Source organism: Dromaius novaehollandiae, chromosome 1, assembly GCF_036370855.1.
Source record: "Dromaius novaehollandiae isolate bDroNov1 chromosome 1, bDroNov1.hap1, whole genome shotgun sequence".
NCBI lineage: Eukaryota > Metazoa > Chordata > Aves > Casuariiformes > Dromaiidae > Dromaius > Dromaius novaehollandiae.
This window is the reverse complement of record NC_088098.1, coordinates 31,452,965-31,470,281: the sequence shown is the minus strand read 5'-3', so window position 1 is coordinate 31,470,281 and position 17,317 is coordinate 31,452,965.

Here is a 17,317-nt window from a genome sequence, read left to right as displayed (position 1 = left end):
TATGAGTGGCTTCTGTCACTGAGCTATCAGAGTAATCAATTTTCCTGCTAAACATAATAATAGCGAAGTGTCCTGTATAAGATATGCTTAAGACAAAACAAGGAAAGTGATGATAAAGTGATCTGAAAGAGAATGACATCATTCTCGGAGGACAGGGTCTATTTTGTTCTACAGCAATGCTTCACTAGAGTCAAGCACCATAATGATTTATTAACACACAAGAAGTACCCCTGGCAGGCATAGTTAATATTTTAGTACTGCAGGCGATGGAATGTGACAGTTTCACTTGTTGCTCTGACCTTTATTTTCCTTTGTACCATAATTTCCCAGAACTTCAATTTATCTTGAGAACATGCAATTAGAGATATCCTTTTAGATAAGCCACAGTCATTTCTCACATAACTTTAACAGTCATTTTTCCTAAATGAAGCTTGTTCTTCACAGTTCACATATCAAAACAGTTCAGAGTCATTCAATGAGAACAATAAAGACCTTAGATACCAATTAGTAACCAAAGACTTTAAGAATAAAATTTGGGTTTTGAACAGTTCAGTGCGTCATGGAAGACTGCATACCAAAAATTATGGATTTCACCATGCTGGGAGGCAAATATTCATTTATCTTTAGGTGAAAGAAGAAGAAGCACCTGAGTGACAACTTCATTAAATTTGCATACATTGCCTCTAACTTCTGCTGTAAAAGCTTCAGGAGCAATTAATTTCCTTTCTACCAGTAGTGATAATATATCATGGAACAAGAAAAGAGAGAATTCAAAACAAAACAGGAAGTGCATGATAATTAAGGAATCTGAAGAGCTAGATGCTGTTTTGGTAGCGTGTAGGATTGCTTTTGTTTTCTTTCTCTAATAGTATTTTACCTTCTTACTTCAAAATTATTTCTTATTGGAAAGTAAACTTGTGGACTTTTTTCCCCCCTTATCAGGCCTGATGAATATTTTAGTTTCTCACAGATCTGGATATGACAGTTTCATTGTCTTCACACAGTTCTCTTCACGTTTTCATTTGCATACCTAGGTCTGAGAGATGACTCATCCAATAAAAGGACAGCACCACACAACTGAACTTAACAAAAACATATGACTTTCATTTCCTCACATGGCTTTTCTGGAATTTTATTTTGTGGGGCCCTTAGTGGAATATCCAGCATGTTCAGATTCATTGCTGAATAATCAGATTAGAACAGTATGTACACAGGTGCTGGGACCCCAAAATAGACAAAGCTTTGAGGTAGATTTGCCTAGGCCTTTGCAGTACCCTGAGAACATGTTTCCCTTCTACCTGCTCTGAGACCCAGCTCGCTCTTCCCTGTGCTTCTCAGAAAACCCTTGCAAATTCCCTGCTCTTCCCTGTGACTCCTCACTCCCTGCTTTGTCCACAGTCTTTGGGATGGGAACTTTATTCCTCCCCAGCAGGTCCAGAAGCTCTCAAGGGAGGAGTAAGGTCACCTATCAACTGCAAACAAGCAAACAAAATCAAAACTACCACACCAATGTCCTCAGTGTATTGGCACTACTTCCAAAGCTGTAATGAAAACATGACCTTTGTTTGGCTTCCTGGAGAACCTACAATTTTAAGTGATTATATAACCTTTATCCATCAAAATCGCACCCCAGAAATCCCAGGTGCAAAACTCAGATCCAGTATGAGTAGGAAAAAGCTGACAGTGCAGGACAGTGCTGAAATTATCTCATCAGTATTAAATAGCTTATGAAAGCCAGAAGAAATGAACTTACAAGAAAAAATAAGCAGGTGAGATCTACACAGGCTAACTTTAGCCCAGGGAGGCAAGTCTGTAAATTCCATCTAGAGTCACTGGAGAGAGACGCACTCCTCCAACAGATGAATCAGAACACTTAAAGTTAGGCTGCTGCTCTGAATCACTCTTTGCAGGTACTTTTTTCTTCTTTATTCACAGGGAAGAGGAGCCTCAGAAAAACAGCTCCCTACATTAAAGTGGGGCCTGATTTTCCATTGCATTGAACACTCTGTTCAGATCTTCCGAAGACAGGATAAATGATATGCATAATCATAGGATTAAGGTAAGAGTTCTGAAAGCATTGAAATTATGTAGAAACTTGAATTCTATTTTCAAAAATGGCTTGAATGTTTCTTTAAGTCAATGGGGCTTTGGTTACTAAATCTCTATGGGCCCATTTCAAAATGTTACTAAGTTCATGTTCCTCTTTGGAAAACTGCCACTTGAGAAAAAAAGAAACCACATGATTGAACTCAAATCAATGAATGTGCATTCAGCCAGAGTGGGTCTGAGGTCTGAACAGAAAACGAAGGGAAGTACTATGAACAAATATTTTCTTTGTTGAAGAGAGTGGCTAGTAACTCTGGCCATCTCACTGATGAGTTTGGTTGGTATCACATAAAAACATATACAGCTAGCTCTCAAAAGCTAGCAGCTACCTATAAAAACTTAGAGGTTGAAACTGATATCTTGAATTGTTTCTGAGAATGAATTAAATAATCTGCAACATTTTGTACTCATTAGATATTCTGAATGTTTTTAAGTTATAGCTTCATGCACAATACATAGGATTATATCCCAGAGACAGAAAGACTACTTTGAAGAAACTGTTTGCACTCTGTTTACGCAGTACAGATTTAAAAGCCATAACTAATACCTGAGCATTCCAAAGCTTCCAAAGACCAAAACTGTTCCCCAACTGCAGAAGAGAAAATAATGGTGCAAAAGTGCCCAATGACAAGCTTTATCTAACCAACAGCCACTTCTTTGTTTCTCTCTGGGTTAATTCTTAACTAATAAATTCTTATCCAGACTTGAATTTTGATTTGTGAGTTAAAACTTTGTTCCACTACACAAATTGGTTTGAAAGAAGGTTGAATACCTTTACTGTAGGTTAAAATCATATCCAGTGTGTTTCCACTGACCTTCCTAAGTATCTGGTATTCACATTAAACAAGGTGCACATGGTAATGCAGTGAAGAGCTGAAGTCACTGTTGCATATTTTAGAAAGAAAACATTGTCACCGTTCTTTGGGGAAAAAAATAAAGATGCTAGATGCTGATAGGACTCTACACAAATAGTATTTAAGTCTTGCAGCTTTCACTCCTCTGATTTTCCATTAAAACTAATGTTCTCTATCCTCAGAAATGTGCTTATTGTGAATTCTGAAAAAGTAAGTGAAATGACCATGTTAATTTCACACCCTGTTACAAACACCCAGACAAACTTGGTTGTCAGATTACAGTATGATGTGATGTAATTCTCTCCTGCAGTTGTGTACCATGCACAATGCATCAACATCCAGTGAAAATTTTGTCACTTACATACCAGGGCATTCAACTGCTGACTGTAACAGCATATCTTTCCTCTGATTCCCAGGCTTTCCTTCCTGAGGGAGCATGATGGGAAGCCCTACAAGTATCTCCTTCAGTTCTGCTGGGGCTTTGTCCATCATTTCCAGGCAACAAGGCAGAAACGCATCTCCTCTTCAGTTGCATGATGAGGAATAGGATCTGGAACAAGCAGAGAGCTGAGAGAGCTGCTGGACAAAGGACCTATAAATTGGTAGTCTGGAGGTTAGGGTACACCTACCTGATTGTTAGATTCAGGCTGAATCATTTTGATCAGGACAGATTTATTTCACAGGTTCATTTACCACATACGCAGTCCTTAAACATCTAAACCCAAGCCAGGGCATCATTGTCCAGCTGCTGCCAAGCCTTCAACAGCCATAGGTCAGTCTCCTGCACTTCTGAGAGAATGTGAATTTATTCCAGTGTATTCTGACTGGAAGGATAGCATCTGTTATAACAGAGAAAAGTCAGAGTCCTCTTTTTTTTTTCTTTTTCTTTTTCTTTTTTAACTAATGATAGTAGATTTGATAGTACAACTAGCAGATCTCAAAGTAGGCAACTGCATGCCCCTTACCATTACACAGGTTCTCCCTGCCTCCAGGCCTCAGCTGCAGTTTTGTGGCACCAGCTTTTGGGAAGTTCCACTGTAATCTCTATTTCAAGGGAATGCTGACCAGAAAAATAATGTCTTGAGAGAAAAATGAGGGATTGCATAAAGAAAGAAATGCCAAATATTTTAGGATATGCATCCGGAGTGATCACCTAATTCCTACCAAAATTAGTGGAATTTTGTTTCATTGAAGTGAAAGCCCACTGCCTAGTTATGTGGGTTTTTCATGTCAGCAATTAGTCATACTCTTGTTCTTGAGACTTCATCTGTATGAAAGAAAGCGACACACCAAGTGAGGACTGGATGCAGCACAGCTCAGTACTTTGACTAAACCAAAAATAATTAGGAAACTTTTGTTCTAGTGAACTGAGTGAATTAATTAAATTTTCTGCTCCCTATGCCTAGTTATTAATTAACTTGCAAAGTTGAATCTATCTATCACACATCCATTAGACCACAAGACAATTTATTTGCCATCTGAAGGTTGCAGTTGCTGCTTGCTGAAGCAACACAGGCAGGACTGCAGGAAGAAGCATATTTCCTTAGGCTTCTATGTATCTTATGTCTTTATAAATGTGGACTGGGCATTATACCTCCCTAAATTTCATTGTCAAAAATTGAAAGACTTCTCTAGAAATATTACTAATGATAATTTTCTTATCATTACAGATTATAATTAGAAACCTCACTCTGAACTGAATACAGAGATCAGATATCAGCACCAAGGTTTGTCCAAGAGCCAGTCAAGCTAGTATGACACATATTGTTATTTTATCCTAGCCATAGGCATGGCCATTAACTGGGAGCTAATTTTCATTTATGAACACCTGCACCCAGATGGTCATAATCTATTTTGGTCTTGTGAGGTTTTTTTATTAAACTGTTCTATGTGCTACAGGTTAGAGATCTTAACATAAGTTAATTTAAGAGTGAAATAATACTAAAAACTTGCTATTGCCTTATGATAATTCAGTTGAATTTACTGTGGATTCATGTACTATATTCTTTATTGTGAAAGCTTAGGAGTGAGCCATATTTTCCCCTAGCGAAAGTGGAAGTATTTAGTTTTAAGGAAAGCTGTTTGCTTCCACTGGGCAACTGGGTTCAGCTCAGCATTTTTTGGTCAGACTCTCTCCACTCTCTTCAGTTCGCTTCATTCACTATGAAATATGTGCTATTCTACCTCCTTAAGCCTTGCACACACTTTGCTTTTCCCATGAGCATTCATGTGCTGGTGTTACTGCACAACCTGCCTTCTAAATGTCACAGAGGACCTTGAATATATGTGGGTAATTGAGGATTTGAATATCTGAAGGGCATTGCAATGATGCAATGTGTCTATTCTAGATGACACGACCTTATTGTAGAAAACAGAATTCTGGATGTTAATAACATCCATATCCCAGTGCTTTTCCTAATGATTCTCTATTGTAGAATAACTACTTTTTGAAAACTTTCCCCCAGGCAAAATCATTTTTCTTTTTTTATTCCCTGCCCGTAGTCTAAACTAGCCCATGTCCATGAGAAGACCAGTGGTTTGTCTTGGCAATTTTTCTAACTCTAACATACAGACAGAAGCCTCAGGAAAGGTATAAATAATGCTAGTGTGAACAATTATAGAGAGAACTAAATTAAATTTCTAAAATGATTGGCTAGTATCCTGAAAATTTTGGACACGTCCATGACTCCATCCTTCCTGATGTCTTGGAAGTTCACCTATGTCTTACAGCAATGACTTCTCTATGTGCCAATTCACAGTTTTATAGTCATGATAACCCCTGTAAGGTTTGTATAACTTATGGAATAAATGGCCCTGTGAAATAACTTATGAAATAGTTTAAGGAGTTTACCCAGGCATAACCCAATTTCCATTTCACATGTCCGTCCTCATTCAAAATATTGATCTTTACCTATCGTTCATACTCCAAAAGAAACTTCTCTACCTATGTGTCAATGTTTCTATCAAAACCAGTTTGAATTAAGTTTTCAGTGAAGATTTTCTGGTGTACAGACATGCTGCAGTTTCTGTGTTCTTTATAGACACTGTAAACTGCTTCAAAACATAAAACATTTTCAGTAACACATCTCTTTGTCAACCTTTGGAGAGTTACTCTGCTTTCTAAACAGAAAACTGCTGACGTAGAAAATCTCTTTCTCATATAGCAGCTCAGCGGGAAGCAATGGAAACCAGCCAAGAACGAGACTGATGTGATCTCTGCGTCACCTAGAGGTGGGAGATAATTTTAAGTTCCTTAATAGAGCAACCTATTTCCTGACAGACTTTATGCAGTTTCTGAGTGTCTTCCAAACAAGATTATATTTACCAGAAACTGACAGTTATTTGTGATCTTATTGATGTATTCTCTTTATAAATGACACTAATAAATGACTGAAAATCTCTGACAAAAGATTTCTGTTCCACAATTACCCAATATAGTCAATTCATAAAGTACAACTACATTTTTAATTTACATTAGACCAGAGTAAGGGGAGATGGGTATTCTTTCTTTCGTGTGGTGATGCACTTGGACCAGATTAACTACGATATATTTTCAAGATCCATTTTTTCTCTGGTTTGAGAAAAAGGTGGATTAAAAAAGTGGATAATTTATGGGTCCTCTCCAACTGCTGATTATTACCCCTTAAATCTTCCAGCTAGAGAGAAATGAAGCATGGAATGTCCAGCATTGACATTATAATACAGTAAAGAGAATCTATTAAATCATACATTTATCGTAGTTAACTCTAATTTAGAATATAAATCTTTGTGGCAGATGATTGTGACATCATCCTCCCCTGAGTTTCATTGCAAGGAACTTAAAGATAATGAAATGCTAGCAACCCTTTTAAGGTCAACCTGGGGGAGTATCAATATAATGCTGTTTGAGGGCATTATGAGCAAGCTCACCTGGCTCAGCACTCAGACCTATTTGGCCTAATTTCTCCATTTACTCAAGAGATCCTCGCAGAAGACTGCTTGACATTTTGGCTTCTCCATATTCCCCCCCTTTCATGCTTTCTGGCTACAAGTAAGTTGTAAATAGATCAGTATTTGAAAGTTTTGGGGGTATGTTTCCTTTTGACTGCAATATCTTGAGATTCTTTATTCTTATTGTTTCATGCAAGAGCTCTAAATACTCAAATTATAATGTCAATGTTAAATTTTGCCAACCTCTTTGAAATAAATGAGCATTTCACAATATTCATGTACTTTGACCAGTAAGTGAAAGAAGAGAAATAGTATAAAACTGCATACGGGTTTTCTGATTAATGTGACTAGATAGAAAGTATATGTTTCTGTTGGACTGTTGGGTAATTGCCTGTGAAACTCTGTGCTATTCATCCACATCATTGTAGAAACTCTCTAGAGAATCAGGCTTATATTCAGTCATGAATGGCATGGACTTTGCCCTTTGCTAAGTTGACACCAGTATATGATTTTACACAATCTCTTTAAAATGTATTTTTTCCACTGATATAATTCTGATCACAATTAAATATAAAAATATTTATTTTAGATTTATGATAAAAAATATAGCAAACTACAATTTCAAGACCTCACTTAGACCAATTTACCATTGGAAACATAAACAGTCTATTAGTGCTAGTCAAAAAAAGAGAGAGAGAGAGAGAATCAGAGAAAGAGAGAGACAGAACTTTCCTCCATCAGAAAATGCAGCTCCTTCAAAATCAGATGACATCTGGAAATTATGGTAATATTTTTCTTGTGAAAAACAAAGCAAAAACCCTTTTTTCGGCCTGCCTCAATGTTTTAGCTAGAAATAACTTTTCATTTTTTTGCTTTAAATTATATCTGTTTAAGAATTGCCAGTGTCAACACTGAAATGGAATGCTTTTATTGTGTTGAAATATTCTGACAGTCTGGAATAAAACACTTGGAATTTTTCTCCTTCCAAAGCAAGTTTGAGTATCTGAGAGCTCCGTGCGAGATCTGAAGTGGAGGAGTGAGCCCTGATGCAACTCATGGTCTTCACCTGTAAGAAAGGTTGTAGTAGAAAAGACTTAAGCTAACTGTCATTTCAGCCACAAACTGGCACAAAGATTACTACCATGGATAGTAGCACATCCAGAAAGAACACAAAAAGTGGTCTTTTTTCTCCCCTTTGCCTCATGCACAGCAGCTAAGAGAGCAGGAGACACAGCCATCATTTCTGAAAGCCTCATGCAGAAAGCAGGCACATTTTGAATTTTATTCTTCCCCCAAATTGATGTAAGTAAAGATGTAAGTAACCCAGTAAAACTCATTTGATTTTCACTAGTGCAAGACTAACATAAATGAGGAAGCAGGCCAAGATACCTTTCACATTCACATAACACCATACAGACACACTGATAACAAGGTAATTTAATACAAAAAAATTGGTCATTATAAGACTGATTTTCAATATATTGAGAACCAACCACTTCTCACTGCCTTCAGCCGGACTTCCAAATGTTCATCATTTCTGAAAAATCATCCTTAAAACATCTTTCTTATATCTGCCTAATTGCTTGCAAAAACCTACCATGAGCCCAGTGGAAGGTGCTAGGTGGGGCTAGATTGTCCATAGACTCTCTGGTTTGAGTGCACACATTCTTCAAACTCACTCTTTCCACAGTAGAGAGGGAATTTATGTATCCTGTGAGGTTTAATTTATTAAACTGTTATGTGTTAACCTCAGACAGCCATTTTCTTGTCTAAAGAAGCCAAGAGTGAATATTTTGTGTGGTTAGATGAGGAATGTTTCTAAAGGCTAATCTTCTTGCATAGAGGTCTGCAACAACAGTCTGTTTCCCAGGGATCTGAAGGCTGGCAAACAAACTGACCAAAACTGTCTAGAAATGAGCGTTTCTGCCTATCTTACATTAGGCTTAGGAGAAAAGTGTTGCCAGTGTTTGTACAGATTGACATCATCTGTTTCAGCAAAGGGTGGTCAAGGAAAGACAAGATTTTGTGAAGAAAACCCAGGCATCTCTGTAGCACTGGATAGAAGGAAGCCAGTGGAAATCAATATAAATCCTCAAGACTACAGCTCACATTCAACAAGGTGATAAATTATATGTGTCAGTAAAGTGTTTAATCCTGTTAAAGCCAATGGTATCAAGCATATGCTGAAACATACTCGCATGCCAAAACCCTAATGAAAGGCCCAGAATGTTAAGGCGAAATTGAAAATCCTGATTCCCAAATGACAGATTTTCCTTTGATTTGTGATGGTGTAAAACCACTGGGGACTATGACGCATCAGCTATAAGCCCCACAGAAGTGCCAACAACCATCGGCACCTCATACCAGCTACTGCCAAACACAAACTGGGTTACTGATCTATTCTCAAGTGGACGTTACAAATGACATGTCAGATGTGGATCTTCTCAAGCTGAAAAATTTGAGGAAGAATATTTAACTGAAAAACCTCATTGGTAAAAGTGCTCATGCATGAGAGACTGGGACAGGCACTTTCAGTTTTCTGGTCCTCCTTCTGCTTTCACTGAAATGCTTCACTCTGTATTTATGCACAAAATGTAGTTATTTCTTTTTGACTATGTCCATAAAAGAGACAAAGGTCTTTAATTTTCCCTAGTGATGAACATGCAGTATTCCCTGTCACAAGGCTGCGCTTATAAAGCCCATTCTGAGAGTTCTAACGACCCAAGTGCTCCAGGGCATTTCAGCTTTTAATGGGACAGGACTAACTCCACTCCTTGAGGTCAAGTGTGTCAAATGACTTTTTCAGAGGTGGCTCCTAGTCATTCAGGCAATGGCAGCATGTAAAAAGTGGGATGCTCAGCACATAGATGTTTCCGTCATAAGACAGTAGTTGGGAAGAAAGTTGGAGTGTGGTTAGCTTCCAGTTTGGGATTTAGGTGCCTCCATTATACCTATACCTTGCATTGGGTGCCAAAGCCCTCTCATAAATCTAGCCAGCAGTTATAAGAGGATGGTATACACTATTTTGCTGTACAAGCTCCTGTAGGGTGGATAGGCAGTAAAGCAGAACTTCTCACTTTTCACCCCAGATGTCTAACTCTGCACTGACTAGTAGAGTTTGCTCTGTGGACTTTTCTATTCCTCTGGGGTATCATCCTGGCTCTCTGAAGTTCTCTAAGTTTTGTGCATCTCTCTTCTAAATGAAAAACTCTGAACCCTGTTCCACAAGAAGAATTACACAAACACTCAAACATCTAGAAAAAAAAAAAAAGCAAACAAGTACAAGTGCATGGATAATTGTAGTATGAATATGCACATTTCTAATCTACTGGACTACAGTGACCTGTGCAGATGGGAAAGGAGCTATGAACAAGACAACAGCAGGAAAGCCTAAATTGATCAAACTTTTATGGCAGATTTAGGTGATTCACTATCATAACGACTTTAGTTATAGTATTCAAAATAATCCTATTACACTGTATCTTTATAATCAGTCACTGCTGCTGTGTTTTATTAAATCCACTTGAATGGTAAATGACTTTTTAACAGGGATAAAAGAAACCTAGAAAGTGCAATTGTCCTGCCAGTCCTGAGGCCAGCCTTGCCAACAGCTGATGACTCAGAGAAAGTCAAAAGAATTTCTGACATGTATAAATATAGAATAACATGCTACTAGCTCAGAGACTGAAGAGCAAAAGGAAAATATCTGACTCTAACAAGCTGTGGACAGCCTTTCAGAACTTCTCCTGCAGATGTATTTGTTTGAAAAAGAATAATGAGAATGGAACATCCTTTATGCCTTGCACAGTCATTTCAGTAAAGTCTATAAAGATGTCAGAAGATTTTTCCATATTGCATCCTCTCATTTACAGAGGTCCGCTAGCAAACAGAATTAAAAGTTATGTATTTTGTAAAGTCGAGCACTCAGAAGTTTCCATAAGCCAGAGTTGTGACATGTATGTGCAACACTGATTTGATTCTAGCTTGTGACCTTCTTGCTTCCTGAATGGGTTTAAGTCACTTTGAAAAAAATCCCATGTAATCCTGTAGCTGAAGTCTATACCATAATGAGTAGGTACAAAGGGGACAGGAATAAGAAGGGCTGGGAAGCTGTGGCCCATTGTGAAGGCCAGGGCTATACACTCCGTAACAGGGCTGATCTTTTTCCTTTGCTGCAGCTGATCTCACAGCTCTGAGAGGTTTTTAGCACAGGCTGTTCTACTGAGGCCAATGATTTGGTTTAACAAGTGATAGCTCCAGTAAATTGAAATAGAATTTTCCTGAACAAAGACAAGACTTTTCTTTTCTTCTTTCTTCAAAATTTCAAAGTCATGCTGGAGTTGTTAGAGGTTCTCAGAAAGAAGAATAAAAAAAAGGTCATCAGTATCCACTATAAGGGAACATTGGAAAATTGGGGAGTTTTGATTTTTCCATAAAGCAGAGACTTTCAAAAAGATGCCAAGACTTTTTTTCTGATAGGTTACATTTAGCACAGATGAAGTAAAAATAGTGAGTGACTCACTGATACTCCCTCCAAATGCAAGTAATGCAAATGCATTCCCAGCCACCCAGTTACTTAGCTTTGTGATCACCATCAGTATTCTCACTGATACTTCAGATGCTCCTTCTCTAAATGAACTGATTTACATGTTTGAAATTGCCCATGGACACATATATATATTTGTATGTAAATATGTATTAAAACTATGAATAGTTTTGTCTCAGTCTAAAAATTCTGTTGACCTTCTTTTCCAGACCAGCAGTAAATAAACATTGATCCTTAAAGATCTGAAGAGTTGGTCTGTAATAATTTGCAATGTATTTGTGTTTAGCACAAAGCAATGGACCAAAGATTCCTTATTCCTATCAAATTTGAAACATTTTTGCTAGATTTACTATTCCTGCTTTACAGTCATGGCAGAAAATAGCAACGATCTGTGGAAATCTTTGATATAAATGTGATACTTTGCAAAGACTAGTCCATTAAGCTTTGTGTTTGCACATACTTATCTCACGATTTCTAACTTGGAAAGATCATGTGAAGGATCGTGAATGGATTATCTGAGGGCCTGTCTACAGGGTACATGGTAGGAGACAGTCAACTGAGCTCTTGGGGGACAGTTTCAAAACAGCACCCTGCAGAGACAGTAGCATTGGCCCAGGAAGAAGTTTAGCTATGCAGGGTGGCTCAGCAGCAAGCTCATTAGCTTTTCCCAGACATGGCTCTCAGGAGGACTGATGAGACCAGGTGCAGTGCTGATCTTAGGGACAAGATCGGGGATGTCTATGTTGTACTCTGGCCACAAGCCACTAGAGCTTGTTGAGGAGTTTGACTTTTCAGACCTTTTCAGAAATGATTCTCAGCCTGTCCTTTTAGTTACACTAGTAACCTTAGAGGACATATGAATGGTCTTTGCCAGCAGAAGAGTATGTCTACATAGAGCATTTTGTATTGATATAACTGGCTGGGTCTGTATTTACATATCTTGCTGGCATACCTACAGGAGTTCCATATTGAAAAAAAAAAGAAAAAAAGACATGTACAAGCAAAAAATATGTTGCAGAGACAGGATGTTAGCAAAACATTACTTTTCCTTACATAATTTCTCCAGTAAATTATCTGATTCCATTATGACAATTCTTTTAAACTATATTTGGAGAAGTACCTTATTGACCTCCAGTGGTCCATTTCAACCAACTCTTGGATGTCTCTGTGACAGTATAAACTATCCTTTTACTAGGATATGCCTGTTTGATATGTTTATGCCAGCAAGCTCTCCTATGTGCAGAGAGATAAATATCACCTGGAAATAAATAGAGTTCTATGGTTATAGCTCTTTAGTGAGGACACACTTCTGTTGGTGAAAAGAATCTCTGTCATTATGAAGTTCTTTATAATCATGGCCTTTATCAAGAAAGTGAAGCGGCAATTTTCTGAAATCACTAAGGCAAGATGTAGATCATCAAGTCTATCTTCTTGTTCTAAGGCAGGACCAATGGTACCCTTACCATTTCTAAAAGGCACCTACCTGAATTGTCCTTCAGGACTCCAGTGATGGTGGTTCTGCTATTTTCCCAGTTGGTCTAATTGCAGTGCTTCACAGTCTCCCCTGTTAGAAAGCTTTTCCTCATATCTAACCAAAATGTCTCCTATTTAAGTAGATTACTTCTTATCCTAATGACATTGGAGAAGATGAGTAGCTTTTTACCTCTTTAGAGTAGTTATGGACATGTTGAAGTCTTTATCAGATTTTTCATTAATTTCATTTTATCAAAATTGGTTTCTAAGCCAGTGTTGTTGCATTAGTAGAAAAACTGAAATTATGTCTATGCTGCAGCCCAAAGCTCGCTATTTATAGAAAAAGCAAAAATTAGCCCTCAATAACCTTTGTGTTGCCACAACCAGTGATTTTCAAAGTGTAGTCCATACACAATGGAAAAAGCTGTGGAAGATCAGTAAAAGGTTTTGAACCTTTGGAACCTTACTTTTTAATCAGTAAAAGGCATCTAGAAAAAGCGTCATGTCAGTATCCTAAACTCACTTTAACAGGGTCAGTACCTCGGCCCAAAAGCTGCAAAGTTCCAAAATTATTGGGAACTGTTGATCTTCTATGAGTGCTCAGATAACGTCATTTACATCTAGGTTTGGGTGTGCTTACTACACACTGAAATAATAAAACATGATAGAGGACACACTAAAGTATTGTTTCTCCCAAAGCAAGAAATAGTATCATTCTTTGCTGGTTAAGGTTTGTTGTCTGTCATTTTAACCTAGATACAGAGATTGACCTGGGGTGAATTCATCCAGCTGTGCTTTGGACTGAAAGAGATTAGAAAATGGCAAACATGTGAAACTCAGACTAAAATAGAAAAAAGAAATGCATCAAAGGTTAAGAGACAATACCAAAGTCTTAAATATATCAGGGAAAAGAGGAAAGAGATTTTAAATAAAAAATATGTGATTAGAAATAAAGATCTGGAAAGATCACTGACACTCAAGTCAAAGTAAATCTTTTTAAATTAGGATGATAGTAAATGACTTAGAGATATGTCTGTTTCAAACCAAATTCATCAGTACAGTTGAATTTTTATAGATCTTACAATATTAGAACTTGCAGAAAATATTTTTTTGAATTGGGAAATTTTACAAAATCACATAATTGAAATTTAACAGAAATTTTTTTTTTCTTTCAAGTTCTGATAAAAGCCTTGATTTATGAAGAAGGATTGATTTGAAAAATCAGTTTTGCTGAAGACCTGGAAACCTGTTGTAAAAAAGAAAAAGCTATTTTTTTTTCATTTCACCAATGTCTTGTGGAACTGCTCATACTGTTATATTTGTTGTCTTGTTATATTGTATACTTGTTATATCATGTTGTCTCGCTGTCATTAAGTATTTCTTAAGCTTCACCATCATTTACAGTACTTTTTTTTTTTTAATCAGCATCTTGTGGTTAGTGTAAAGTATACTGTAGCTAAAAGTTAGAATATGAGTATATGAATAAGGAAAAGGAGCAAACTGTATGATTTAGTAGGATATCAACAGAACTGGTAATTAAAACCCTACAGATGCTAAATTCTATGAAAAGAGCCTACTCCCTCATTATATTTGATGCACTGGGTGTTTGAAGAAAAGATATAGATTACAGGAAATCTGCATAGCTAAGGAAGAAAGGGAGGGAGGGAGAGAAGGAATCCCTAAGGTTTTATATCAAAGAAGGAAATTTTACTTCTTTCCTAAATATTCAAAATGAAAACCTGAAGCTGTTCCCATTGAAATCAGTAGTAGTTAGCTTCTGTGGTAACTGGATTAGACTCATGTGTCTGCATGTACCAGAAAATTTTCCAACAAACCAAAGAGAAGAAAGAGCATATTTTAAAGATTCTGCATTTTACATAGAAACTAAAAGTCATTCGCCTTTATCTAGCTTTAGCAGAGAGGGCATTGGCCAGACTATGACACTCAATGTTTTAAAGAAAGAAATAACTCCAAGAGAGGAAGTGAAAAAAGCTTCTGAAGGGCTGTGGAGTTTAGGAATAATTATTTAATTTGACTCCTGCAGCTCCATGAAACTACAGTTTATTTTTCTGTTAAGCTCTGTAGGAGAAAATATTTGCTCTGCTCACAGCTAAGCAGGAAGACTCACTAGAAGCCTCCTCCCTGGTGTCAAAATGTCAAGAAATTAATATAATATATTCAAGGGGTTGCTATGAGCATACATAGCAATTTAAACTGGGCTTGTCAGCTCAAGTTAAAGCTGCCTAAGCTGTGCTGTATCCAGAATAAAAATGCAGGTCTTTTTTGAAATTAAATATTGTAGTTAATGCTTGGTACAAAAAGTCTCACAGTGGAAGTACCATGTTTTAAATGTAATGTGTCTGTCTGCTATTTTGGTAAACAAGTCTCATTTATTGCTGTGGTAGATTTTGAGAGTGTTTATAGCAAAGTTTGAAGCTGCCTTTTGGGGGACTCCCCATTCATCCCCAGTGCTTTGATTCACAGCGCAGGGTGATCTGTGCACGCTTGACCAGGACTCTGGAGGAAACCAGGGGATGTACACCAGGGGTCATTACCCAGCGTGCTCCAGCCATGAACAGGAGCACAGGACACATGGCCAAAGGGGGCCAGCATGAAGGAAACGCCCTGCCAGGACAACTGTGGGGGCCCGCAAGGTAGAGCACCAGCTGCCTCACCGGCACATCTGCTCCTCCTGGGCTGCACGGTTTGCCCATGTGGACACAGCCTTTACCTTGCTCGCTGCTGCATGCTTTGCCCTTGTTTAAAATTGAGTTATTGCTTATATTAAGTGCTGAAAGTGTGTAAGCACGTGTGTATTAATATAGTTCTTATAGCAGGTTTTCCTCTTTTGGGTACATTCGTAAGTCAATGAGCAGAGCAAAAATCCACCTGGAACTCACCTTCTTGAGTGTCCCCTAGATAGGAGTGAGCTCTGGGTCCACCGAGACATGTTCCCTGGAAGGAGTACGTGGAAAAGCCCTCCTGTCTAAGGATCCTATTAATACTACACAGACAGTACTTCAAATCTTGGGATCTTCGACTTCAGCACCTGACAGAGATGAAAGGAAAATCTCTTGATATAGGGTATAACTCTAACAGTGGCAAAATATAGACTAAGAATACCTACAGGTTTCTGTTAAGGATTTCTATTATGGGGGGCAATCTAATTCTCCACAATGCAAAAACTTCTAGTTATAGAACATGTTGCAACAGAAACAACCTCTCTGATGCTTTTTTACTGTGTTTATTTATTTATTATGTTTTTCTTTTCCTATTTTCTTGGGTTAAACCTGCTTTCAGTTAGAATGATGAATTGACCATAGAATTACTGATGGACATATTTGGACAAACCCCAGCCGAGTAAGACTCTGCCTGATGTGACATAGGGAGGGAGAACTAGAGGAGCCATGATCTAAGGCAGGTATCTTTACCTCTAGGGTCTGTTAGCCTATATTGTATTTTTCTACCCATAGTTCCATATATTACAGGACTTTCAGGGATGCAGCAAGGAGATCTAATTGACTGAACCAAGTCTACTTCTGAAGCTGAGAGTTTACTGTGATCTCAGCCTTACCAATGTGTTTTATGAGAAATCAGTTTCTTTTATCAAGTAACAAGCACATTGTTAATCTTCTTCTAACATTGCAGGTCTCCAAAAAAGAAATCACATACTGTGTAAAAAAGTTATTTTCCATGCAAATGCTTTACTTTTATATTAACTTATTTCAGTCTTTAATCTTATTTATCTTTTCCTCTGAAATATAGCATGGGTTTAAGTCCATGTGAATATTATTTAAATATAATATTTCAACAGCAACAGGATAAGCTGTTATGAATGTGAGATAGGAAGAAAAAATGTGCTTTATTAAAGAAATTTTAATAAAATTGAACAAAAGACATAAATTCCAAAGAACATTTTGCACGTTTAAAAATCTAGTTAAAATTGAGATAAGGAGTGCCAGTAGAAGACCAGCCCAGCTCTCGGAAGATGAATGCAGTATCACCAAAAAGTGCTCAGCATACCGCAGACCCCATCTGGGATTTAGAGATTGTTTTTCACTGAAGTTATGGATCTGAAATTGTCGGCTGCAATTTTTCCCTCATCCAGATTTAAGCAATTGAAAATCACTTGTGGTGCACTATGCCAAGCAATTAAAAGTGCTCATAGATGCCCTAGCAACAACTGATAAATTCAAGCTCCCCTATTTAATCTCTCTAGTTTTCCTCTTTTCAATTCCTGACCAAGGGCTGGCACAATACTCTCTTCATTGAAAAACTTTGACAAAACTGTGATGCACCACCAGTCCATGGACAAGAAAGAGTAAGAACCAGATTTGCTGCAGCAAGCTTTGCTTTTGCCCTCCTTTCCTCTGTCCATGTGCACAACTTCTGCCCTCTGTGACCTTGG